The sequence below is a fragment of the Hyaena hyaena genome, unplaced genomic scaffold, assembly GCF_003009895.1.
Source record: "Hyaena hyaena isolate Hyena2069 unplaced genomic scaffold, ASM300989v1 scaffold_279, whole genome shotgun sequence".
Taxonomy (NCBI): domain Eukaryota; kingdom Metazoa; phylum Chordata; class Mammalia; order Carnivora; family Hyaenidae; genus Hyaena; species Hyaena hyaena.
Genome location: NW_024080910.1, coordinates 1,391,764 through 1,419,632, shown reverse-complemented (window position 1 = coordinate 1,419,632; position 27,869 = coordinate 1,391,764). Strand labels below are relative to the sequence as shown.

The following is a 27,869-nucleotide window of genomic DNA, read 5'->3' as shown; positions in this document are numbered from 1 at the left end:
TAAAGTTTTATTTTCCAAAATGTACAGTTGGTGAGATCTGTTCATGCATCTTTACCAACAGCTAGGACATCTCCACCCTTGGTGTTTCAGGTGTAAATTACTTGGGGTCTGTGCTTTGAAACCAGCTTAATAAGTCCTTTACTAAGGAACTCCTGAAGGGCTGCCCTGGCCAGGGAACCTCGAATCTTCAGTCTCTCAGAAACGACAGCTGGAGTTATAAGCTTATAATTGGGAACTTCTTTACCGAGTTTGTCGTATGTTGCTTCGTCAAACAAGACCAGATTATTGAGCTTGTCCCAAACTTTGCTCTTGGACCACTTCTTCTTTTTGGCCTTGCCCCCAGATTTGTTCACTGGATCTTTGTCTTTTTTGGCTGATTTTCCGGCATATTTCTTCTTCTTGTCCTTGGGCGGTATAGGGAAGCTCAGAGAGCAGTGACCACCCCTGCAACCTCGCTAAGATGTTGGACAGAAAGCTGTTGGCAGATTTTTGATAACTGATTCCATTTCTTTTCTAGTTTGGGGTCTGTTCAAATTTTCTGTTTCTTCCCCATTTGAGTTTTGGTAGTGTGTGAGAATCTAGGAATTTGTCCATTTCTTCCAGATTGTCCAGTTTGTTGGCATATAATTTTTCATAATATTCTCTGATAATTGTGATCTCTCCTCTTTCATTCTTGATTATATTTATTTGGGTTCTTTCTCTGTTCTTTTTGAGAAGTCTGGCTAGTAGTGTATCAATTTTGATTATTCTTTCAAAAACCCAGCTCTTAGTTTCATTGATGTGCTCTACTGTTTTTTTGTTTGTTTGCTTGTTTGTTTTTTGGATTCTATATTATTTACTTCTGCTCTAATCTTTATTATTTCTCTCTGTCTGCTGGCTTTGGGCTTTCTTTACTGCTGCCTTTCTAGTTTCTTTAGGTGTGAGGTTAGATTCTATATTTGGGACCTTTCTTTCTTCTTTGATAGGCCTGAATTGCAGTGTATTTTCCTCTTATGACAACCTTTGCTGCATCCCAAAGGGTTTGGACTGTTGTATTTCTTTTTTCATTTGCTTCCATATATTTTTTAAATTTCTTCTTTAATCACATGGTTGAGTCATTCATTCTTTAGTAGGATGTTATTTAACTTCCATGTATTTGGGGGCTTTCCAAATGTTTACTGGTGGTTGATTTCAAGTTTCATAGTGTTGTAATCTGAACATATGCATGGTATGATCTCAGTCCTTTTATATTTGTTGAATGCTGTCTCGTGACCCACTATGTGATCTGTTGTGGAGAATGTTCCATGTGTACTTGAGAAGAATGTGTGTTCTGCTGCTTTGGGATGAAAAGTTCTAAATATATTTGTTAAGTCCATCTGGTCCAATGTGTCATTCAGAGCCGCTGTTTCCTTATTGATTTTCTGCCTAGATTATCTGTCCGTTGCTGTAAGTAGACTATTAAAGTCCCCTACAATCACAGTATTGTTATCTGTACATTTATTTATGGTTGTGATTTACTGACTTATATATTTGGCTTCCTCCACATTGAGGACATAAACATTTAAATTGTTAGCTCTTCTTGATGGACAGACCCCTTAATTATAATATAATGCCATTCTTCATCTCCTGTAACAGTGTTTGTTTTAAAATCAAGTTTGTCTGATAGAAGTTTGGCTACTCCAGCTTTCTTTTGCCATTGAGTAGCATGATAGATGGTTCTCTGTCCCCTCACTTTCAGTCTGCAGGTGTCCTCAGGTCTAAAATGAGTCTGTTGTAGGCAGAATATAGATAGATCTTGTTGTTGTTTTTTTAATCCATTCTGATACCCTATGTCTTTTGATTGGGGCATTTAGTCCATTGTCATTCAGAGTGATTATTGAAAGTTACGGATTTAGTATCATTGTGTTCTTTGCAGTTTTCATGCTTGTGGTAATGTCTCTGATCCTTTGTAGTCATTGCAGTATTCCACTCACAGAGTCCCCGTTGGGATTTCCTGTGGGCTGGTTTAGTGATCATGAGCTCCTTTAGTTTTTGTCTGGGAAAGCCTTTATGTCTCCTATTCTGAATGATAGCCTTGCTGGATGAAGGATGCTTGAATATTTCCTGCCACTCCGTTCTAGCATGCCAACTTTCAGTGGACAGGTCTGCTACCACCCTTATGCATCTACCCTTGTAGGTTAATTCCCATTTGTCCCTAGCTGCTTTCAGAATTCTCTCTTTATCTTTGTATTTTGCCAGTTTCACTCTGCCATGTCATGGTGTTGACCTGTTTTTGTTGATTTTGAAGGGAGTTCTCTGTGCCTCTTTGACTTGGATGCCTGTTTCCTTCCCCAGATTAGGAAGATTCTCAGCTATAATTTGTTCAAATAAAACTTCTGCCCCTTTTTCTCTCTACTTCTTCTTCTAGAATTCCTATGATACGAATATTATTTCATTTCATTGAATCACTTAGGTCTCTAATTCTCCCCTCATGGTCTAGTAATTTCCTTTCTCTTCCTTTTTTAGCTTCATCATTTTCCCTAAGTTTATCATTTATTTCAACTATTCTCTCCACTGCTTCTTCCATCCTCACTGTCACTGTATATGGTTTATTTTGAATCTCATTTGTAGTATTTCTTAATTCATTGTGACTATTTCTTAGGTCTTTGATCTCTGCAGCAGTATATTCTCTGCTCTTCTCAAGCCCGGCTATTAGTCTTATGACTGTTATTCTAAGTTCTTATCCATATATATTGTTTATATCTGTTTTGAGCAATTCTCTGGCTGTCATTTCTTCTTGGAATTTCTTTTGAGGAGAATTCTACCGTTTCATCATTTTGGCTAGGTTTCTGTCTTGCTTTAATAGCCTGTTATGTGTCCTGCACCTATAAGAACTCCTATTTTAAAAAGAGGTCATACACTGTCCAGGGCCAGGCACTTCAGGAAGTGTTTTTGGAGTGTGTTGCATGCACTCTGCTGCTGCATATTTGACTGCTTTATCCCACTGGTAAGTCTTCTGCAAAGCTCCTCCCTACTTGTAGTGGTGAATTGTTTAGAACTTCTACCAGGTGTGCTTTGATTTGTTCAATAAAGTAACCCTGGAAGAAAGGAAAGGCAGGAGACCTGATCCTATTCAAAGAGGAAAGTGAAAGGGGTGGGGAAAAAAAAGACCAAGCAGAGACTCAAAGAAACTATAAGGCATCCAGAGAGAGAGAGAGAGAAAGGAAAATAAGAAGCAGATATAGAAAAGAGGTAAAAGAATAAAGTAAAAATGTCTGATTGTAAACAAAGCAGAGAGAGAAAAAATATATGTGTGTATAATAAGAATTGATTAAAAATCAAATCAGAAACTGTGGGCCTGATTCCAAAGGAAAAAAAAAAGAAGAGGGTAGAAAGAAAAAGAGAAAAGAGAAGGAAAGAAAAGAGGCAAACAAAAACAGAACAGACTAACATACAAAGCCCCAGGACTGTTGTCTGTTGGTGCCTGGGACTGGTGGCTGTGCTGGTCTGGAGGAGGGGCCGTCTAATGCCCTCAGAGTCCGTCCCAGTCCAGTAGATACACAGGTGCCAGGCACAGAGGGCCCGGGTTGGGTGTAGACTGGTCCCGCCCCCACTGGAGACCACTGTGCTGGTCCCTGAAGCCGCACCATGTTGGTGATGGGCAGAAAAATGGCACACCTCAGTCTCTCCTCCCCAGACCAGGTGTCTCAAACCACGCTGTTCAGGCAGTCCTCACAGAGTGACGTGGGCAATGAGCTTGCTCCACAGTCTCCTGTGCCTCCTACGTGCTTGGCTGGGATTCAAGACCCAGTGTCTTAAAGGATGCCGCACCATGGGGACCCATTTCTGGGGTGGTGCCACTCCGCCCTGCCAATAAGGCCGGTGCCTGCAGAGTCTTTTGTCCTTGCCTGGGTGGGGGGGCAATATACTCTCTTCCCACAGTACTCAAGGGAGGGGACTGTTCTCTCTCAGTGTGCTCCTGATAACGCTGCTTTATTTCCCAATTCACATACAGGCACCTCTGTCCTGCCAAGCTGTCTCCTTCCACTTGTGGAGATTTTTCTGTCATTCCACAGATAGATTACCTGGGTATTCCAAGTGTTCTGACCTCAGTACAACTGTGTTTGAGGAAAATCCCTGTCCCCCTACATGTCTGCCATCTTAACTCCAGAAACTGACTTTAAATTCAAACACATAGGTAAGTTAAAAGGATAGGAACAAAACATTCCATGGAAACACCAAAACTTGACCAACGCATTACAGGAAAATAAAATTACAGAATGATATCCCCCATGAACATAAGACATGAAAATTCTTTTTTTTTTTTTTTTTTAAGTAGGCTCCGTGTGCAACATAAGACTTGAACTCACAACCCTGAGATCAAGAGTCAAATCCTCTACCAACTGAGCCAGCCAGGCATGAAAATTCTCATCAGTACTTTAGTAAATTAAATCCGGCAATGTATTAAAAAAATTATACATTATAATCAATTAAAGATCATCCAGGAGTGCCAAGTTATTGTAACATTTGAAAATCAATTAATGTAATTCACAATATTAAGGAATCAACGAGAAAACATCTCAATAGATGCGGAAAACATATCGGACAAAATAATGATAAAAATCTTAGCAAACAAGAAAAGAAGTCCATCTGCCTATTTATATGTTATCTGTGAAAAACCTACAAGAAACATATTGTACTTAATGATGAAAGACTAAATGTCTTTCATTTAAGAATGGGAGCAAGTCAAGCATATCCAGTCCACTTCTGATCAGTATTGTAGTAGAAGTCCTAGACAATTTAGTAATACAAGAAAAAGAACTAAAAGACATTTAGTTTAGAAAGGAAGAAGTTAAAGCTGTCTCCAAATGTAAATGTTTGTCTACATAGGGGATCTTAAAGAATCAGTGAAAATGGTATTAGAACTAATAAGTTTTAAAAAGTCATAGAGGGGCACCTAGGTGCTCAGTCGTCCAACTTCAGCTCAGGTCACGATCTCACGGTTCGTGGGTTTGAGCCCCACTTTGGGCTCTGTGCTGACAGCTAGCTCAGAGCCTGGAGCCTGTTTCGGATTCTGTGTCTCCCTCTCTCTCTGACCCTCCCCTGCTCATGCTGTCTCTCTCTCTCTCAGAAATAAATAAAAACATTAAAAAAATAATAAATAAAAAGTCATAGGATACAAGGTTGGAGTATAAAAACTAATTGCATTTCTGTATGCTAACAATGAGCAATTGAAAACTAGAATAAAATACTTATGATAGTATCCACACATATGAAATGTTTAGAGATAAATCTAGCAAAATATTTTCCATATTTTGCAATGAAAATTGCAGAACATTGGTGAAAGAAATTAAAGAAGACCTAAATAAAGAGACATATACCAAATTTCACTCATAAGAAGACAGTGTTAAAATACCTGTTTTCCTCAGAGCAATCTATAGAATCCATGCAACTTCAATTAAAATCCCAGGAGGCTTTTTGCAGAAATCAACAAGCTGATCTTAAATTTTATATGGAACTAGAATAGCCAAAACAATCTTGAAAAAGAACAAATTTGGAGGACTAGCTTCATTTCAAGATTTACTATAAAGCCACAGGAATCAAGATAGGGTAGCACTGGTATAAAGGTAGACGCATATCAATGGAAGAGAATATAAGTCCAGAAATAGACCCACAGATACAAAGTCAGTTGATTTTCAAGAACAATGCCAAGATAATTCAATAGAAATAGGGTAGTCATTTCAAAAAATGGTGCTAGAACACTTGGATATTCATTTCCAAAAAGTGACTTGTACATAAATGCTTATAGCAACTTTATTCATAGTCACCCAAAATTGAAAATAACCCAGAAATCTACCAACTGGTGACTGGATAAACATTTTGATAAATCCATACAGTAGACTACTACTAGCAGTAAAAGGAACAAACTGTTGATATATGCAATAACATGATTGAATCTTAAAAGCACTGTATGAAGTGAAAGATACCAGGCACAAATGACTACATAGTTTATGATCCGTTTATATGAAATAATAGAAAAGACAAAATGAGAAGAGAAATCAGATCAGTGGTTGCCAGGGATTGGGCATTAGGACGAGGGATTGACTGTAGAGGGGCACCCAAAAAAGTTGAATTTAACTATATGTAAATTATACCACAGTAATCCTTAATTTTAAAAATATGTAAATCTATATATATGCTTATACTACATATGTATTTTTCCATATATTTTATTTTTAGATTCAACATACATGAAATAACCCTGTCAAATTGCTATTGAAGTTTCTAAACACTTACTCTTTCTGTGCTCCTATCTTCCCTGATTGGCAACAGTATATGAACAGGTACAAATTCACAGCCCAAGCTTTGTCTGCTGATGGTGGGCTTGAATAGTAAAGCTACCACATAGGGATAGACGGGAAGGGGATGGAAAGGAACAATTGTGCCAGGGAAGATGATACATTTATCACCTTTTTAATTTGTAGTGACATCTAAAGAAAATAATTTTAATGAATAATTTACTGATTGAATTTCTTTTATATGTTGGGAAAGGAGATCATTTACAGCTAGAAGATATGCTACTCATATTTACAGTCAGTTTTTGTTTCTCCTTTAAACCACATGTCAAATATATAATATATACTGGAAGGAGTTTTACATGAGCACTCTGAATGCTCTGATATAAAGATCTTTTCTCAGGCGCCTGGGTGGCTCAGTTGTTAAGCATCTCTCTGACTTAGGCGCAGGTCATGATCTCACAGTTTGTGAGTTCAAGTCCTGTATCGGGTGAGCTTGATCCTTGCTTTGGGTAAAACATGAGCCCCAAATGAGCACTGCTTCTCGCTTCTCTCTTCTCTCTCTCTCTCTTTCCCCCCTTCTCTCCCTGCCCCTCATTCACTTGCTCCCTCTCTCTCTCAAAAGAAAAAAGACAAAAGAACTTTTGTCAAGGGCTAATATTTTTGACCATTGTATCATAGTAGGCATTAATATTATAGTTCTTATTTGGTAAATATTTGTATGATTTCAAGATAAAATTCTTCAAATGTTTCTCTTTTGTCTTGGCTACTATCCAGAATTTAAAACCTGTTTGAACTGTGGCATGGATCATGACTGATATTTTAGCCCTTCAGCTTCTTTACATTTATGTAAGAATTTTTACTTATGGAAGCACTTTGGCATATATATTTAAACATTACTATGATTTACCACATTGCAGAAATTAAAGGCTCTTTGTTCTCTTCTAGTTATTATCACTACACTAGTTCTTATCTATGGACTGTCAGGTTTGGATGTTGGTGGCATTATGATGTGTTCCACACCCTACATAACTATTTCTAGATTCATAAAGACATTTATACTATTTAATTTCTATCATGCATTTTAAGACATAGTTTTTAAATACTATATAATTGCATTATTATATAATGATACTCAGTGGTTTGCTTTTTTAATTCCTCCCATCTTCTTGAAAGGGTTTCTTGAGCAATGTAATTGTGAAGATAATATTTTTTTTTAATGTCTGTTTATTTTTGAGAGAGAGAAAGAGAGAGAGCATGAGTGGGGGACGGGTAGAGAGGGAGGGAGACACAGAATCTGAAGCAGGCTCCAGGCTCTGAGCTGTCAGCACAGAGCCCGATGCGGGGCTAGAACCACGAACTGTGAATCATGACCTGAGCTGAAGTTGGAGGCTTAACCGACTAAGCCACCCAGGTGCCCCATGAAGATATTTTTTAATTACATTGTACTAACAGAGCTTAGGTTCTTGTGGTCTCTGAACTTACTAAATGGCCAATTCCCAGGCGTAACAGGGCTACCACACACTGATGAGCACTTAGGACTCCCTGCTTCTGCTCCTGAACATAATGTTGCTAATGCATGCTGGCCTGAAAATGTGTTTCAACCAGACCTAACATTTTTTACACTACTCAAAAAATTTTAAATTTTATTTATTTGTTTAAGATTTTATTTTTAAGTAATCTCCAAACCCAATGTGGATTTTAAACTCATAACTCTGAGATCAAGAGTTGCATGCTCTACTGACTGAGTCAGTCAGGTGCCCCTAAAACTGTATTTAAAAACAGATTAGGCGTATAACTTATATTTGAATATCTTCCACCTTGAGTTGTTGGGTTCTGTGTTTTTCATGCAGAGGATATCACCTGAAACAAGAATCCTTCCAGAGACCAAACACCTTTCCTCTGGAATTATTTCCTTCCTGATGAGTTCTTGGTAAAACTACATAAACCTGCCACTGTCACTACTCAGTAACAACAAATATGCAACAATAACAAAATTAGTAAATATCCCTTCATTTAAAATAAAGAAAATCTTAAATGTTAATATTCTTTTTGAAACGTCCATTGGTTATGGAAGAAAGAGCATCTAAGCTTTGGAGTTAAAGAGACCCATAGTCAGTTCTAGTCTCTGTTACTTCCTTTTGATCTGTGTGACATTATTGCCATCACTGGGCCTCAGTTTAGTCATCTCTGAAAGGAAAATAACAATTTCCTTCTTCCAGGGATATTTCTCAACTTAGGGCTGATATATGTTAATATCCTGACTTTAGTACCTGCCACAAGGTAAAATATACATAACATGAAACCTACCATCTTAACCATTTTTAAGAATACAGTTCAGTATTAAGTAGATTCAAATTACTGTGCAACTATTTATGTACTTCTTAAAAACCTATGATTTTTATCCAATCCTTTTAACCAGGGCGAGAAAATATTTGTGACTCTCCAAAATTATTTATTTCCTATGTATATGAAAGTGTTCACAGAACTCTTTGTGTTCCTGAACTAAATTGAGTCTGCATAATAGTTTCAGAATTATTTTACCAACACTGTTGCCAGTAATAACCACCAAAAAAAAGAACAAAATACAAAAAAACCCAAAAAACTTAGTGATACTCAATTTTTCTTTTCTTCAAATTTTCTTTGTAATTTGTTTGTGGTGTTTTTGGTTTTGTTTTTTGTTTGTTTTTGTCTTTGTGCTTAGAATATATTTCACTGAGGCCATATATGGTTAGAGTGCATATTCAGAGGTTATTTGAATTAATTCTTTTCTTTGTGTGGTCATAGTTGCTATGGCTTTGGCATTTGTACTTCTTTGTCTTAAAGCTTTCTGGTCTGAATGTTGCCTTGCCTAGTATCAAGATCACAACTCCTGATTTCATATTATTTGTATTGGCCTAATATATCTTTCTTTATTTCTTCATGTTTAACCTTAAGACTTCAGTTTGGTTTTTTGTTTTGTTTTTTTTTACATTTTTTTACGTTTTTAAATTTATTTTGAGAGAGAGAGAGAGAGAACATAAGCACATGGGAGCAGGGGAGGGGCAGAGAGAAAGGGAGAGAGAAGATCCTAAGCAGGCTCTCTGTAGATCCTGATGTGGGCCTTGATCTAATGAACCATGAGATCATGGTCTGAACCGAAATCAAGAGTTGGATACTCTTGGATACTCAACTGACTGAACCACCCAGGAACCCCTGTATTTTTATTTTTAAAATGCTTTCATTATATCATAGGGACAAGACCTGTGGGCAAAAAAAAAAAAAAAAAAAAAAAAAAGAGCGCCTCAGTTTGTTCTCTTATATAGAGTATACAGTTGGTTTTATTTTATTTTGCTTTATGAATGACCTGAAAATCTTTTTCTTTTAATGTGTGAATTAAGCACATTTATATTTATTGGTATTACCAATACGATTGGTGTCAACTGTTTCATTTTTTTAAATTTTACTGTTTCTTTTTCTATGTGTTTGGCATTTAGGAAGGTTTGTATTTTTGTTATTTTATAGGGGTTGGCAAAGTTTTTCTATAAAGGCCCAGATAGTAAATATTTAAGACTTTAAGGGCCATACCATCTCTTATAACCACTCACCTCTCTTAATTGGATAATTTGACTAAATTACTGTGTATTATGTAGACAGAACAAAAGTCATAGACAGTATGTAGCTGGCTGGATGTGGCTGTGTCCCATTGAAACTTTATTTACAAAAACAGGTGAACTGGACTTGACCTGTTGCCTAAAGTTTGCCAACATCTGTTCTAGGTCTTACCTTTAAAAAATACCTTTTATAATGCCTACAGCCCCTTTATCTTCAGTTGGGAGCTTTATGTAATACCTTTGACTCTACTCTTACCCATGTGGTAACCAATGATCCTATTCTATTTCCCCCTTACTCCCTTCTCTTTACTATTAAAAAAATGGTTGTATTATTTATGCTTTGTCAGTACATATAACACATTCTCTTCTTCTACTTTTATCCCTTCTGATGCTTTGGTCTTTGATCTAATATTAAATGTATTCATTGCTTACCTTCAGTCCTTTTGCCAGAGCATCGCAAACATTTTTCGCTTGAATGAAAGTTGTCCTCTTAACAGATTTCTTAGAAAGGGCTCCCGAGGGCTGTTCTGAATCTATGCAGGTATCAAACTATTTTTCATGCTTTAATACTTGAAAACTGCTTGGCTGGATATAAAGACCTAGCCTTACACTTTCTTTCCTGTAGTTTTTCTTTGTGTGTTGCTGTTAACAAATTTGATGCCATTGTGGTATCTTTTGCTTTATAGATGATTTGATTTTCTTCTCTAAAGGTCCGAGGCGGGGGGGGGGGGGGGGGGGGGGGGGGGGGGGGGGGGGGGGGGGATAAAGGCCCAGAGGATTTTTTTCTTTTGTTTTAATCTCAGTATTTTTACTAGGCTGTGTCTCAGTTAATTATTCTTAGTCCATTTGTTTAGGTGTTAGTGAGTCTTTTGAAATATAGAATTCTTTTCTTTCTGAAAATTTTTCCTGAATTACATAGTTTTGTATATATATACTCTCTGTCCTTTGTTTTTATTTTTCAGAAATTCTCACTACAGGTAGTTTAGGTCTTCTTTGCCTAGATTCTGTAGCAACCAATTTTTGTCTTAGACTTTTTTAGCTCTTTTGTATTTTGTTTTTATTCTCATGGTGTTTTTATTCCTCTTCTTAGCACCCTTTATTTATATTTCTAGCCCCATGTCTTGTCTGTTTGGCATCTCAGATTTGAATGTTCATTTCTAAAATTATTTTGTCTTCCTCTCTCCTCCTTTTCTTCCTTGAGTCATCTCTGGATATACATCTTTTTTGTACTTTTAAGTTTTGAGTTTTTGAATTTCTGATTTGGAGAGTTTTTTCATATATGCAAATATTTTTAAGGATATTTAATTCAAGTGACTGTATTATTTACAGATTTCTTTTGCTTTGTGGTTTTTATGGTGAGAGATTGGATAAGGATTTTATTATAGTTTTGTATGGATGTTGTATGTGTTTCCATTACTCTTAAAATGGCTTATCTTTTGCTCAACATCACTCATAATCAGGGAAGTACAAATCAAAACCACAATGAGATACCACCTCACACCTCTCAGAATGGCTAAAATTAACAACTCGGGAAACAACAGATGTTGGCAAGGATGCAGAGAAAGGGGAACCTTTTTGCATTGCTGGTGGGAATGCAAACTGATGCAGCCACTCTGGAAACCAGAATGGAGGTTACTAAAAAATTAAAAATAGAACGACTCTGCAACCCAGCAATTGCACTACTAGATATTTTTCCAAAGGATACAGGAGTGCTGATTCAAAGGGGCACATGAACCACAATGTTTATAACAGCACTGTCAACAATAGCCGAATTATGGAAAGAGCCCAAATGTCCATGGACTGATGAATGGATAAAGAAAATATGATTTATATATACTATAGAATCTTGCCTTTGTAACAGTGTGGATGGAACTAGGATGTATTATGCTAAGTGATATAAGTCAGTCAGAGAAAGACAAATATTGTTTGATTTCACACATATGTGGAATTTAAGAAACACAGGAGATGAACATAGGAGAAGAGAAGGAAAAATAAAAACAGGGAGGGAGGCAAACCCTAAGGTACTCTTAAATACAGAGAACAAACTGAGGGTTGCTGGCAGGATGTTGGATAGGGAGATGGGCTAAATGGGCGATGGGCATTAAGGAGGGCACTTTTAGGGATGAGCACTGGGTGTCGTGTGTAAGAGATGAATCACTGGGGGGCGCCTGGGTGGCTTAGTCGGTTAAGCGTCCGACTTTCGCTTAGGTCATGATCTCGCGGTTCATGGGTGCGAGCCCCGCGTCGGGCTCTGTGCTGACTGCCAGCTCAGAGCCTGGAGCCTGTTTCAGAGTCTGTCACTCCCTCTCTCTCTGACCCTCCCCTGCTCACGCTGTCTGTCTCTCTCTCCTAGAAATAAAGTAAAAAAAAAAAAAGAGATGAATCACTGGGTTCTGTTCCTGAAACCAAGACTACACTGTATATTAACTAACTTGAATTTAAATTTAAAAAATAATAAGAAGAAAATAAAATGTCTTATCCTTTCCTAAATTAATAATAGTTATTCTTTATGGGGATGGTGAGAAACTTGGATGGTGTACTAGTTTTTAGTTCAGAGTAATCTCAGCTGAGTGCATATTACTTAACAGATAATTTTTTTTCTAAAGGTTAAGGGGAGAGTGGTTTATGTGTCTTCTGATTCTGTATTTCTTATTTGTTTAGTAGGATCTTCAATATCCACTGCTTGTCTCTTTCTTTCTCTGATCACCAAGACTCCAAGGAACTCCTGCCCCTTGCTGGTCACCTTCATCTATTCCAGGACCCTTCCCAAGAAGGCCATCTTTCTGTTCCCCAATAGTCACTGTTTTGATCCACAAGGCCTCGAGCCTTTTCACAATGTTTCCCCATCCATGTAGGACTCTCTCCTTCTAAGGGTCATTTTGTTTGTGTTTTACCATTATGAGGAACCCATTTGTCTCTTCGCCTTTTCACTTAGCCTCCACTGGTCTTTCCGTTCCGTTGTGGGCTCTACATCAGTTTTGCTGGTTCCTAATGTCTGTTTGTTGATTCCCATGTAAATTGAGGTTTGCACTATTCTCTCTCACTTTTATTTTTTAGTTTTGTTTCATGGGTTTATTTGCTCTCCTTGTTTATCTGTAACCTCTCTGAAGGATATGTGGAGAGATGTGGATATAAGCAGCTGCTATTATCCTCTGGAAACCTAGAAATCAATATTTTATTTTATTATTTTATTTTATGTTATGTTATGTTATTCTATTCTATTCTATTCTATTCTATTCTATTCTATTCTATGTTTATTTGAGAGAAAGAGAGAGAGCATGTGAGCAGGGGAGGGGCAGAGGGAAAAGGAGAGAGAATCTCAAGCCGGCTCCACACTGTCAGCTCGGAGCCCAATGCAGGGCTCAAACCCAGAAGCCATGAGATCATGACCTGAGCTGAAAACTAAGAGTTGGACGCTTAACTAACTGAGCCACTTAGGCATCCCATCAGTGTTTTACTTTTTAAGTTATTCTTTCTTTGTTGTTTAACTTCTCATACCAACTTCTTCTATGTATTTTTAAAATATCACCTGTATTTTCTTTCAACTATTTTTAGAAAGAGTAATTGGGGAAATAGTTATCTACAATAATTTTAAAGGGATCAAATATATAGAAGTGGAATTAAACTTTCCTGTATCCTTTAGAATCAATGGCTAGATATATAGAAATGGAATTAAACTTCTCTGTATCCTTTAGAATCAGTGGCTAGAAAGTTCAGGGAAGTATATTTAGAATCAGTACAAAGAAGACTTTTTAGAGGTTAGGGCATCAGGTAGGCTGCATCGTTGTAGGGGCCTTCAAAGTAGACTAGGAAACATTTGTGTGAAGAATTCAAGCATCTAATGAGTAAATGGATAACGTTCAAGGTACCACCTATGAGGTACTATAAACCTAAGCCAGCAAATTAATTCAGTTGCTGGCTGGTTTGTTGCAGAATGTGTACATATATAAAATATGGCTTCATGTTATATCATGAAATGTTGAACATGATCTATGCTAATGTGGAACAAGTTCAGGAGACTGCATCAAGAGCTCCACCTTTTTTTTTTTTTTTTTTTTTTTTTGCATTGGGTATTGAAAGAATTATAAAAAGGGAAAGAGTCCCACAGCTAGTCTGGCTTTGTTGAGGTTCCAGCTCACTACCTACTAGCTAATTACTGGCATTTTACTGGACCTCTCTGTGCCATGGCTTCCTCATTGGTAAGATGGTGTGAATCACTCCATTTCATAGGGCCACGATGAAAATGGTTGAGTTAATCCATGTAAAGTGCTTATGATCTAACCTGACATATAATAAATGCTAGTTAAGTGTTACTATTATAGACCTACAATTCTTTTCAGAAACCCCTAAGGCCAAATACATGTTAGAATTCAGATTTTTTGGTTTTCATTTTAGGAAAGAAATACAGTGCATATGTCCTATATTATGAAATCTACCAGCAGTGCCTGAGACAGTGCCTATAATCATTTAAAAAAAATTTTTTTTAATGTTTATTTATTTTAGAGAGAGAGAGAGAGACAAAGTGTGAGTGGGGGAAGGGCAGAGAGAGAGACACACACACATACAGAATCTGAAACAAGCTACAGGTTCTGAGCTATCAGCACAGAACCTGATGCAGGGCTCAAACTCACAGACCGCGAGATCATGACCTGAGCTGAAGTCAGATACTTAACTGACTAAGCCACCCAGGTGCCTCTGTAATCAAGCATTTTATTTTAATCATACTACAGTGAAGCTATAAAACTTCACACTAAATGTAATAAAGGTACATCAATTTAGGTCAGATTTTCCTGCCAAATTAACTATGAACAACTCACTTTTTCAGAATTTTTTGGATTTTGAAATTGTGATAAATGGATATGGACTGTTATCATCATCATCACCTGGCTCCTGCATGTGTCCAGGAGCTCTGATCAGTCAGCCAAAACCTGATTATGCTCCAGGACGAACCCTCAAGTGCTGCAGGGTGGATGATAACTGGAAAGGCCTTTGAAAGTTATAATGAGAAAAGCTCACGTTACCTGAAGGGCACCTTAAGCCAGGGCAGCTAGGGTGCCCGGGACGGCAAAGGCTGCATCTTTTGATGAGACGAACATAATTTGGAAAATGGGAGTTTTTGTTCAAAGTAGATCTAAAATAGCAGCTGTATTGTTCATTGCTGCCATAGCATAAGTGTATTCACCTTCAGACCTGCTTTCCCAACATTGTGACTCAGATACTTTTTCTGATTTTTTTTGTGTCTGTGAGTCTTTCAGACTTGTTCAGCTCTCCTTAGTGGTTAGCACTTGCTAACTGTAATTCTCCCACATTAATGCTCCTACTGATGCTTAGAGCTGTATGATTCATTTTACTTCTTTAGTTGATGTCTAAACTCTTTGTTTTGAAGAGGGAAAAAAATCACCTTCGTGTGTGTGTGTGTGTGTGTGTGTGTGTGTGTACGTACATATTTGGAACATTACCCATATATAACGTGTTACAATAAAAATAGAAGTCCAGTTCAGTGAATCCTGCAGTCAGTTAATGGAACAACAGAAGGCAGGCCTTGCATCACCTAGGGTTTCAGGAGGTTTCTTAGTAGGGTGGGGGGAAAGAGAAAGGAGAAACCACCATTACCAACAACATCAGAAAGGTCCACCCTGGACGACATGCTGCTTATGATTCCAGCACTCAAAACATTGGTTCCGGTGGCACCTTCAAGATTAGGCAGCAGTAGTTCCCTACCATGTGTTTATGTGTTCGTGTTGTTTGTTTTTCACTTTTCTAAATCTGCATACTCCTATCCTGGGGAAGCCAATGAAGCACTTATTTACTGCTCCTGTCACTGTTTTCTTTTCTTTTTTTAATGTAAATTTTTTAATGTTTTACTTATTTCTGAGAGAGAGAGAGACAGCATGAGCAGGGGAGGGTCAGAGAGAGAGGGAGACAGAATCTGAAGCAGGCTCCAGGCTCTGAGCCGGCAGCACAGAGCCTGACGCGGGGCTCAAACCCACAAACAGTGAGATCATGAGCTGAGCCGAAGTCGGACGCTTAACCGACTGAGCCACCCAGGTGCCCCTCCTGTCACTGTTTTCTGTTGCCAGCCTGGCTTTGGTGAGGGACACCAGGCTGCTGCCCAGGACCCAGCCCTCAGCTCTGGAAGGATGGTTGCTGACAGGCTGATAACATCATGCACGTGTTCTGCTTGTTAACCGTGAGGATCTGGACCACCTCGCCTGGGTTCACAGAGATTTCATTCTCCTTCAGCATATAGTAATCGTTGATGGATGAGGTCCCACTGCAGCATTTAAGGAGTCTTACTGTTTTTCTAAGACTTGATCATTGTCCTGTGCCCGCGCTTGCTGGATGTCAATGTTGGTGGCTTGCAGAATAATCTGCTCAGAAGTCTCCCTGTTCATGAGTAAAGACTTACCGGGGTCATTGTCTGTGTTCTCCTCCAGGACCAAGTAATTCACCTACGTGCTCCTTTTGAACATGTAGTGCAGGGCGAGGACCCCTTCCTGAGTAGTTTGCTAAAGGTGCAGTTTGCTCAGAGAGGAATACATGCCTCTACTTGGTCTGGGACTGCATGCCTGCCTTCAGCTCAACCTTGTAGAATGTGTCTTCAACAGGCAGCCTACAGGGGTGCCTGAGTGGCTCAGTCAGTTGAGTGTCCAACTCTTGATTTGGCTCTGTTCATGATCCCAGGGTCATGGCTTCAAGCCCCACCTAGGGCTCCGCACTGAGCATGGAGCCCATTTAGCTCCGTGAAGCATGGAGCCTACTCTCTCTCTCTCTCTGCTCCTTTCCCCTGCTTGTTCTCTCTCTCTCTCTCTCTCTCTCTCTCTCTCTCTGTCTCTCTGTCTCTCTCAAATATTAATTTTTAATTTTAAAAAGGCAGCCTACATAATAGGAACGAAAAGAATTTCCATATGATTCAGCAGTCCCATTTCTGAGTATACACCAGAGGAAATAAAAACAGGATATCGAGATATCCTGTACTCCCATGTTTACTGCAGCATAAGTCACAACAGCCAAGATATGGACACAGCCTAAGTGCCTGTCAACAAATGAATGAACAAAGAAGATGTGATATGTGTATATAAAATGGAATACATTCAGCCTGAGAAAGAATGTAATCTGCCATTTACAACAAGGATAGATCATGAGAACATTTTATGCTAAGTAAAATAAGTCAGACAGAACACAAATACTATATGATATCACTTACATATAGCATCTAAAAGAGCCAAACTCAGGGGCACCTGGGTGACTCAGTCGATTAAGTGTCTGACTTTGGCTCAGGTCCTGATCTCTCTTCACATCAGGCTTTGTGCTGACAGCTCAGAGCCTATAGCCTGTTCCACATTCTGTGTCTCCCTCTCTCTCTTTCCCTCTCTCTCTCTCTCCGCCCCTCCCCAACTCATGCTCTGTCTCTCCCTCTAAAAACTAAATAAACATTTAAAAAAATTTTTTAAGAGCCAACTCAAAAACAGAGTAAAATAGTGTTTGCCAGGGCCTGGGGGTTGGGGGAGAAGGAAAGATATTTTTTAAGGGTGCAAACTTGTAGCTAGTAGACTAGTCCTGGAGATCTAATGCACATTATAGTGAATGTAGACAATAATATTATAATCATCAAAAGTGCCAACAGACTAGATCTTAATCACGCCAACTGTGAAAAAGAAATGGTAATTACATAACAAGATACAATTGTAAGTTTTCACTTTGATGGCAACTACATTACCATATCTATAAATGTATCAAATCAACATGTTGTATACCTTAGGTTTACACAATGATACATGTTAAATATAATTCAATAAAAAAAGAAGGTTAATTTACTGTTACATGTAAATCACACAGAATGGTGTCTGGCACATAATAAGGTACTTAACTATAATAAGTAACACAAGTATCTCTCTCTAGCCAAATCTATTTTGTTCCTGAATTTGGATAGCAAGGAATTTATCAGAAAATTTATCTTAACATATTCAAATTCCTAGTTACAGAAAGCAGGAGTTTGGATAATAAAGGGCTATCTGTATTTATCTAGTACTTAGTAGATGCGGGGCTCTATTCTAAGCATTGCACATGTAATAACTCATTTCTTTCTCACAATAGTTGATATCAGCCCACGATTATTATAACCACATTTTTACAAATGCAGAAACCGAAGAACAGAATAAAAGAAGCTGCTTCTTTTGGTGACTGGAACATTTGGTGACTGGAACATAATTTGGAGAATGGGAGATTGTTTCAAGTAGATATAAAATAGCAGTTCAGTTCTCCCTCTTGTGTCCATTTCAGATACCCTCAAAAGAGGTCCAATTAGATAGTCCCTAGTAGACTTATGCAGCAGCAGCTCAGACACCTCTGGTTTATAGGGTGACTGCCCTAAGTCAGTTTCCAGTCTCTACTCCAGCCCACTGTTAGTGCGTGGCAATTTACAAAGACGGGATTGTTACATGCTTGGTGGACGTTCCAGTGGTTGGCCTGTCCAGCACTATAATGAGGACAAAAGAACCACTTTAGGAATACAACAGTTGTCAGTGCTTGGACTTGTCAGTGCTGAGGAGCAATAGTTTAGACAGACAGAATAGCCTGATGAATCAATCTGAATAGCAGGGTGCCTCTTGATGAGAAAAGTCTTGAGCTCAGCGGGTTTCAAAGAGATAAAGAAAAAGGCTGGAAGAGTTTATCAAGACTGCACTTAGTCGCTCCTGGTCAAGTTCTGCAGTTTCTCCCCAGATCACGTCTACCACCAGTTATGTGATATTTTTCTCCCTCTGTCTGGAGGAAGTGGCCTTTTACATTTAAAAAATGTTTATTTTGACATAATATCACGTAGAGAACAGTGGAAGAATAGTACACATTGTGGTTTTGCTTTTGGGATGGCTTTAAGTGTGCCTTCAGGGCGCAGTGTTTGCGGACCGTCTGTGTGGTAGTGGGTGGGACCAAGAAAAACATCTTTAAGTTCCACCATCGCTTATGTTCATTTTTCATGGCACTTTCTGTGTGTCACTCTACTGTTTAAGAAAAAGTTGGTCTTCCTCTATCAGTAGCTCTATCTAATTTGGGGGGCTAACAGTTTTCAGAACCTTAAGTTTTATTCTGTCCCTAACTAGGAGCCTGTTAATCTTCCTGATGCAAAGTATACAGTTATTTGCCAGATGCAGAGCTCTTGAAACAATGTGTCTGGAGACATAAAGCATTTCAAGTTGTTAATTAGTAAGCCGATTAGAAGGGTTAAGTGTGAAAACGGAATACTGAATCATGTATTCCACCAAAGTCAAATAAAGATACTCTGAATTTTACCCTTAAAACACTTTACCTACCCTTCACTCCTCAGTTCAAAGGCATCTTAATTTGGCTAGCAATACAAGGGCCATCATCATCCCGATGTTCTGGGCACTTTCTCTAAGAACACTTCAAGTTTTTTAAGATGTTTGATACCTTACAGTATCATTTTTAGGAATTCTGAAATGTGCGTTCTTTTGTTATCTCTCTCATTTCAAGTGACTAAAGTCTGATTGCTTTGTGAAGGATTTTTAAATTTGAATTATAGTTTAAGGATATAGTGTGAACCATTCAATCAGAATATCTGGCTGGCCTCCAAGGCTGCAGGGAATTTCTCAGTTTTGTGTGTGTGTGTAAATGTGTCACTTTGGGGGTGCCTGGGTGGCTCAGTTGGTTAAGCATCTGTCTTTGGTTCAGGTCATAATGTCACGGTTCCTGAGTTCAAGCCCCTCATCGGGCTCTGTGCTGACATCTCAGAGCCTGGAACCTGCTTTGGATTCTGTGTTTCCCTCTCTCTCTGCCCCTCCCCTGCTCATGCTCTGTCTCTCTCTCTCTCTCTCTCAAAAATGAAATAAATGTTAAAAAATAAGAAATAAATATATCACTCTGTATACACTGCATAGAGTTAGAGTTCAAATGCAGGGTATCAGTTGACTCTTAAGTAATTAAAAGGATACCTTTGATATTTCTTTGAGGAGAAAATTTGATGTTGTAATTATATATTTGGTGCTACTAAATTATACTCACAAGTCTAGGTAGGAAGTACAGTCTAAATTTTAAAAACAAGCACACTGGGGGTGCCTGGGTGGCCTAGTTGGTTGAGCGTCCAACTCTTGATTTTGGCGCAAGTCATGATCTTGTGGTTTGTGAGTTTGAGCCCTACACTGGGCTCTGCACTGACAGTGTGGAGCCAGGTTGTGATTCTCTCTCTCCTTCTCCCTCTCTCTCTCTCTCTCTCTCCCCCTTCCCCACTTATTCTCTCATACTTTCTCTCTCAAAAGAAATAAAAAATATTTTTAAAAATAAAAATAATTAAAAAATAAAAACAAGCATGATGGCAATGTATTGTTTTGCTCAATAAACCTGTCTTGAGCACTAAACAATGCCATGCTACTCACATCACAAAGAGGAAAAGGCAAGGCTTTTGTTCTCAAGATGCTCAGAAAATTTTTTTTAGTGTTTATTTATTTTTGAGAGACAGAGACAGAGCACGAGCAGGAGGAAGGGCAGAGAGAGAGGGAGACACAGAATCCGAAGGAGGCTCCAGGCTTTGAGTTGTCAGCCCAGAGCCCCACGTGAAGCTCAAACCTGCAAACCATGAGATCATGACCTGAGCTGAATGAAGTCAGATGCTTAACCCACTGAGCCACCCAGGTGCCTCAAGATGCTCAGACTTTGTAGGGAGACAGACAAGTAGTCGTTTATTGTACCTGTGATTTTAACAGCCATAGAAGAGCCACAGCACCAGTCACTCTGCTGGTGGTGTTTTCTAGCCCACACCAGGCCTACCAATCGGAATCTCAGAGATGAGACCTGAGAATCTCTGTTATTACAACCAACCTTGGCTCTCTTTGATGAGCCAGGCTTAGGAATCACTGCTCCCAGATAAGATTTCTCTACATACCAGACAACCTGTCTGCCCCTTCCTCCGGATCTTGTGAAGCTGTGTCTCTGGTGGCATCCTCTTCAGATTAGCCTCAGGCTAAGGCGAGGAGACAGGGAGAGGTGGGAACAAGTCCTTCTACCCAACGCCACTGAGAGGGTTCTGACTCTTGAGGGAGCTGGGGGGCTCTGGAACAGGATAAGGATCCCTTACAGGCATCCAAGTGTGCCACCAGGGTATGAAAATGTAAGTTCACGTCACACACTCTGAGAGTTTCCATTCTTTCTAGATGCTCCGTATGAGCTGCCCTGGCCTGTGTCTTGTTCTCTCTTGTTACCCTTCATTGAGTCAGTCAAAGGTGATTTGTCAACTTTAACAATCTTATTTTTTAATAATTTTGTAATATGTGTTCATGGATTATGAGCATATCATTAATATATTTTTATTTTGTATAGTTTTGTGAGGCTTTTTACCCCACTTTTGAGTGCTAAGTAGTTTTTCTTTTAATTGGGACCCTATTCTAAAAGTGTTGGATAATCTAGAAACACATATGTATTACATCACAGGCTATTTTTTGGCCCGATTCTTTGGATGAGGAAACCACTCAAACATTGGAGTAGTTTTTGCTACAGCCAAAGGATCTAGAGTTCATTAGAGAGATTTGCTGGATATCGCTCAGGGGAGGCTAACTGCTATAGCAGACAGTGGCTTAACACAATCTAAGGTTGTGTCTTGCTCACCAATGTGTGGAAGAGGAGTTGTTCCAGCCCATGAAATCATTTAGGTGCCCTGGCCCCTTCCGTCACAGAGCTCTTTAGCCTTCAGGACTGGTCCTCAAGTGTTCTAACTGACATAATGTTCCCAAGGTTCATCCAAGCTGTGGCTTGTACCACCAATAGCTTCCTTCATGGCCTCATAGTATTCCATTATATGAATATACCACAGTTCGTTTATCCATTCATCAGTTGATAGAAATCTGGGATGTTTCCACTTTGGTTATGAGGAACAGTGCTACTAAGAAGATTCACATACTAGTTTTTGTGTGGATATATGTTTTCATTGCTCTTGGGTATGTAATAGGAGAGATCACTTGGTCGTATGTTAACAATATTTAACTTTTTAAGGAACCTTCAAACCTTTACAATGCCACTGCACCACTTCACAGTCCCTCGAGCAGTGTAGGAGGGTTCCAGTGTCTCTGTATCCTTGCCAACACCTATTTTGTCTGTGATTATAATAATTCTAGTGTGCCTTTAGTATCTCGCCTGTGGTCTTGACTTGCATTTCCCTAATGACTGATGATACTGAGCATCTTTTCATGTGCTTACTGGCCATTTGTGTATCCTTATTGGAGAAACATCTATTCAAATCCTATGCCCATTTTTAACTGGATTATTTGCCTTTTGTTCAGTTTTAAGAGTTATTTATATATTCTGGATAGAGGTCCTTTCTTGGCTCTATTATATGCAAATAATTTCATTCTGTGGGTTTTTTCACTTCTGTGATAGCATTCTTTGAAGCACAAAGTTGTTAATTTTGATGAAGTCCATTTTATCTGTTTCGTCTTTTTTTGCTTGTGCTGTTGGTGTCATATCTGCCATAGGTTATTTTACAACTTGAAAACATCAAAGGCTTTCTGTAGAGTGAAGGTATGGTTTCTTTTGCAGCGTGGATCTCCTAGAATCATAGGCCTCTCATCCCTTTGCTTCCAGTCAAATGCTTGTACTGGCATCCAGAGTTCTTTTCTTCACAGATTTCTCAAATCTGGCTTGCTCTGGGGTTTTCTTTCCTTTCCTTCTTTGCCTTTGTTTTAGTGTGGGCTGCTGTAACAAAATACCATGGACTGGTGGCTTAAACAGCAGACATTTATTCCTCATGGTTCTAGAAGCTGGAAAGTACAAGATCAAGGTGCTGACAGATTCAGCTCCTAGTGAGGACCCTCTTCCCAGCTTGTAAACAGCTGCTTCTTGCTGTGTGCTCACAAGGTCTTTCCTTGGTGTGTGTGCGTGTGCAGTTATGTGTCTGTGGGAGAGAGAAAGCGAGCGAGGTTTGCCTTCTCCTCCTCTTCATACGAGGACATTAAACCCCTTATGGGGGCACTACCTTCATGAGCTCATCTATACCTAATTACTTCCTTAAGGCCCATAATATTATGGGCCTCATAATATTATCACCGTGCTGGTTAGAGCTTCAACATGTAGATTTGGGGGAGTCACAAACATTCAGTCCATTATGGCCTCCATTTTTTTTACTGTGGTGAAGAAAAATACCTAATGTAAAATTTACCATCCTAAATACTTCTAAGTGTACAGTTCAGTGATATTAAGCATATTCATATTCACATTGTTGTACAGCTAATCTTCAGAACCCTTTTTGTCTTGCAGAACTAGAACTCTATACTCCTTAAACAACAACGACCCATTTTCCCTTCTTCCCCATCCCTGGAAATCACCATTTTACTTTGTGTCCCTATAAATTTGACTATTCTAGAAATCCCATATAAGCAGATTGATAGCATATTTATCTTTTGTGACTGACTTATTTCATTTTGTATAATGTCCTCAAGGGTTGTCCCTGTTATAGTAAGTAGCAGGATTTCCTTTCTTTTCAAGATTGAATAATATTTCACTGTGTGTTTGTGTATGTATATGTATACATACCTCACTTTTGTTTATTTGTCCATCCGTGGTCACTGGGGTAGCTTCCACCTCTGGGCCATTGTGAATAATATTGCTGTGAGCATGAGTGTGGCTTCCATTCCTCTTTTATTCAACCTAATGGTGGCTAACTTAAGGCCATCTAGAACTGAAGGCTTCACCCTTAACCTGGGTCATTTTGTACACCGGAGAGAATTTACTGGGGCTCTGTTGTTCAAAACCCTTTCAAGTCTTGCTCCTACTCTCTGGGGCCTAGAAGCAGTTGTGTTTTCCACCCTTTCCATACTTCACATTTCCGAGCTGTCTATTCTCTTCATTACTCCTTGAAAACTGGTCGATTCTTTCCTGTGCTCATCTCTTGCCTGCAGTATTTTGGCAAAGGAAGTTTTTCTTGCTTATGCCACACTCCCATGTGTGTTGAGGGTGGGGTGCTCTGCTCCACGCACTCCTCCAGGGCCTAGCTCCGTCCCTCGGGCAGCGCTGACTCCAGGGCCTCATCCGGGTTTATGCTGGCAGAGGGAGAGGGTGAGAAGGGTTGAACGGGAACATAGGTGCCCGACGTGGAAATGGCATATGTTCTTCCACCCCCATTCCATTGAGAAGACTTACTCACCACAGACCTACTCAGACACAAAAGAGGATGGGAAACATGGTCTGGCTCTGTGCCTGGGGCAAAGGGCAAACAAGGTTTGATGAACACACAGCAGCCAGTCCCACAATCGAGAACTGAATTTACGGGAACCAGCGTATCGGTGGTGATTAAAGCCATGAGTGGAGATGGGGATCACCCCGTAAAGGATGTAATGAGAGTACTGGAGAGCATTGCAAAGTCAAGGGCACTTTCTGGAGGGCCTGTAATAGTACAGATAATTTGTGTAACCTAACTTTAGAATAGAAAAGTTACCACTGTGTGTTTCAGGAAAGTGAAAACATTTGGATTAAAATGGAAAAGTAGTTTTTTCAGCAACTGGAATGTTTTCACTCCTTGAAGTTAATGTAGAAAAAAACACATATTAGCATGATTATTTTATGACTGTTGAAGTCTGTAAGTATAAAATGGCCCTGAATTTTAGAAATAACTGAACTAAATAAAGATATATTTTTTATTTGTCATGTATTTCGTGAATGTTTATTGATCATTTAATACGTGACAGGCATGTAAGCATGGTAACAATAAGTCACAGCCCTTCAAGGAGGATCGAATCAAGTAGGCAAAAGATAAGGCAAGTCAATGAAGGCCTAAACCATCAGACAGATTCTTTAAGACCACACAGGACGGGGTGCCTGGGTGGCTTAGTCAGTTAAGTGTCCAACTTTTGGTTTCAGCTCGGGTCATGATCTTGTAGTTCATGAGCTCGAGCCCTCGTGTCGGGCTCCATGCTGCCAGCATGGAGCCTGCCTTGGATTCTCTGTCTCTCTCTCCTCCTCATGTGCACACGTGCTCTCTTTCTCTGTCTCTCTCAAAAATAAATATAAAACACAAACACACACACACACACACACACACACACACACACACACACACATTTAAAGACCACACAGGAACTGTTTAAGATGTTATACCTGGGTGGCAGTCTGCAGGTAAAAGAGCACTGGTTTTGGAGTCAAGCAGGTCTGGATTTGAATGGGAGCTCAGCTCTGCTGCTGTCACCTGTGGAGGAGTTACTACCATCCTTCAACTTCTATTTTCCTTATTTCTAAGTTGGTGATATGTTATCTTACCTCTTAGGTTTTTGTGAATATTAGGGATAGTGTGTATACATAAAGCCTAGCACAATGCTTGGCATTATGAATACAGTAGTTACCTATAGTATTGTTGTTGAAGAAGATAGAGGTCATACTGGATTGAAAACATGATTATTACCTTACTCCAATCTGTGAGTTCAGTCATTCAGTAGTTATTTAGTGAGCCATTAGTATGCACGAAGTACTTAGGATTAGACTCTGTGTGTGTGTGTGTGTGTGTGTGTGTGTGTGTGTGTCTGTATTTTACCAGAGCCTCCTTTGGTTTTAATGCAGCAATGTTTGTATCACAGATCTGCAAACACCAGGTGCGTATACAGCCTTCCCCTGTTTCAAATGACCAGAAACCACTCCTCTGCTGTACATTGCTCACATTTCCACCAACTGTCCATCAGGCAGCCTGTGTTCTTCACATATACGTTGTCCTTAGCCCCCTTCCTTAAGCTTATTTGTTTCTTTTTTTCCCCCAGTTACCTCAGAAATAATTCACCACCTTCTTTCTTTCTTTGCTTGTTCATTTCCCTTCTCACATCATGGGTAGCTTTAAGATGATATACCTTACAGATACACAGGAGTCTTCACAGAAGTGCCTCTTTGCTGATGCTAACGCTGACAAGGATGCCATCATCTGTGGCTCATGTACTGTCTGGCAAGCACCGTGTAGAACCTTCCCTCCCTGCAGCAGTTCTGTTGGAGACTAACTGAAGGAGGGACCACTGTATACCTTCCTGAACTGTCATTACAGTCCTCTGCACACAGGAAATACCTTATTATATAGGTAGATCAGAGGGAGGAAGAACAGGCAGTTTTACCTCATACTGAAAATATTTTTTTGAAAATCACTTCATATGCAGTTATATTTTGTTTCATTGCCAGTATTTCAGTAATACTCCTTTTCTATGATAAATGCAAACAGCCTCACTTTAGTATGGATTAAACGCTCTTTGTAAGATTAGTTAGGAACAATGTACTACTCTTTTTTTTCCTTCAAACTTGGTTCCACAAGGACTAAACAACTGCCTTCACAAAGCCATTTTGGCACATAAATTGTAAAATATAAGCTATTCAGAATTTTTCCCTTTCAGTAAATTTTTTTAATGATGCTCAGTGTCCCTCATCATCATGGAAATGCAGATCAAACCCACACTGAGATACCACCTCACGCCAGTCAGAGTGGCTAAAATGAACGAATCAGGGGACTACAGATGCTGGCAAGGATGTGGAGAAACGGGAACCCTCCTACACTGTTGGTGGGAATGTAAACCGGTGCAGCCCCTCTGGAAAACAGTGTGGAGGTTCCTCAAAAAATTAACTGTAGAACTCCCCTATGACCCAGCAATAGCACTGCTAGGAATTTACCCAAGGGATACAGGAATGCTGATGCATCAGGGCACATGGACCCCAATGTTCATAGCAGCACTTTCAACAATAGCCAAATAGTGGAAAGAGCCTAAGTGCCCATCAACTGATGAATGCATCAAGAAGATGTGGTTTATCTATACAATAGAATACCACATGGCAATGAGAAAGAATGAAATCTGGCCATGTGTAGCAACATGGATGGAATTTGAGGGTGTTATGCTGAGTGAAATAAGTCAGGCAGAGAAGGACAGACACCATATGTTTGCACATATAGGTGGATTAGGAGGAACTTAACAGAGCACCATGGGAAAGAAGAAAGGGAAAAATAGTTGGGGAGGGAGGTAAACCATGAGAAATTCTTGAATGCTGAGAACAAACTGAGGGCTGATGGGGGTGTGGGAGAGAGGAAGGGAGTTGATGGGCATGGAGGAGAGCACTTGTGGGGATGAGCACTGGGTGTTATATGGAAAGCAACTTGATAATAAACTATTTAAGAAAAAAAATATTTATTTATTTGGAGGCAGACAGTGAGCAGTGGAGGGGCAGAGAGAGAATCTCAAGCAGGCTCTGCACTGTCAGCACAGAGCCCTACACAGGGCTTGAACTCCCAAATTGCTACATCATGACTTGAGCTGAAATCAAGAATGGGATGCTTAACCAACTGAGCCACCCAGGTGACCCCCTTTCAGTAAAACTTTAAAAGGGATTTCATTTTACAGAGGGATTTAGTGCCTTGTTTGTGTTTCTCTTTAATGAGTGTCTTCTTGTGCCATTTACTACAAATTAAGATTCTTAAACTTTTACAGTCTCATGAGCTGGTCACTAGAACCAACTGGAAATAGCTCAGAGATTAACAAATGTAGCCCATGTTTGCTGATATCACAGGGCTGTGATATGTCACTGTAACTAAAAATGGTCATTGAATGGAGAGCATACAAATTTACAGAGAAAAAATAACCTACATTTGTTACTGTTAATGAATATGCCATGCTATTTTGAGGACTTGCCCATCAATGATAAGTTCAAAAACAATGTCTAAGTTATGTCATTTCCATACCTATGGCGCCACTGCTCTGTTCGGGACGTGTGTGCCTCTTCCTGGACCATTGTTTTGATCTTCTCCATGTATCCTGTCCACAGGTTTTTCCCCATCTAGCCTGCCCACTGCGCCTAGACCTCCTGAGTCTTCCCTTCACTGTTGCTCCTCAAAAATGTGAGGTTTTTCATATGTTTGTTAACTATCAATATGTCTTCTTCAGAAAAATAACTAATCAGGTCCTCTGCCCATTTTTAAATTGGGTTGTTTGGTATTTTGGTGTTTGTTTGTATAAGTTCTTTATATATTTTGGATATTAACCCCTGATCAGGTTTATCATTTATAAAC

The 27,869-nt window shown here is 39.3% G+C and overlaps 1 protein-coding gene and 1 pseudogene across 2 annotated transcripts in view; one reads left to right on the top strand and one right to left on the bottom strand.

Annotated features, from left to right (window-relative positions):
* The window catches only part of MCM9 (minichromosome maintenance 9 homologous recombination repair factor), a 112,263-nt gene that overhangs the window by 69,779 nt on the left and 14,615 nt on the right, over positions 1 to 27,869 (top strand). The gene's annotated exons all lie outside the window — the stretch shown is intronic.
* LOC120241117 lies at positions 42 to 27,637 on the bottom strand (annotated as a pseudogene).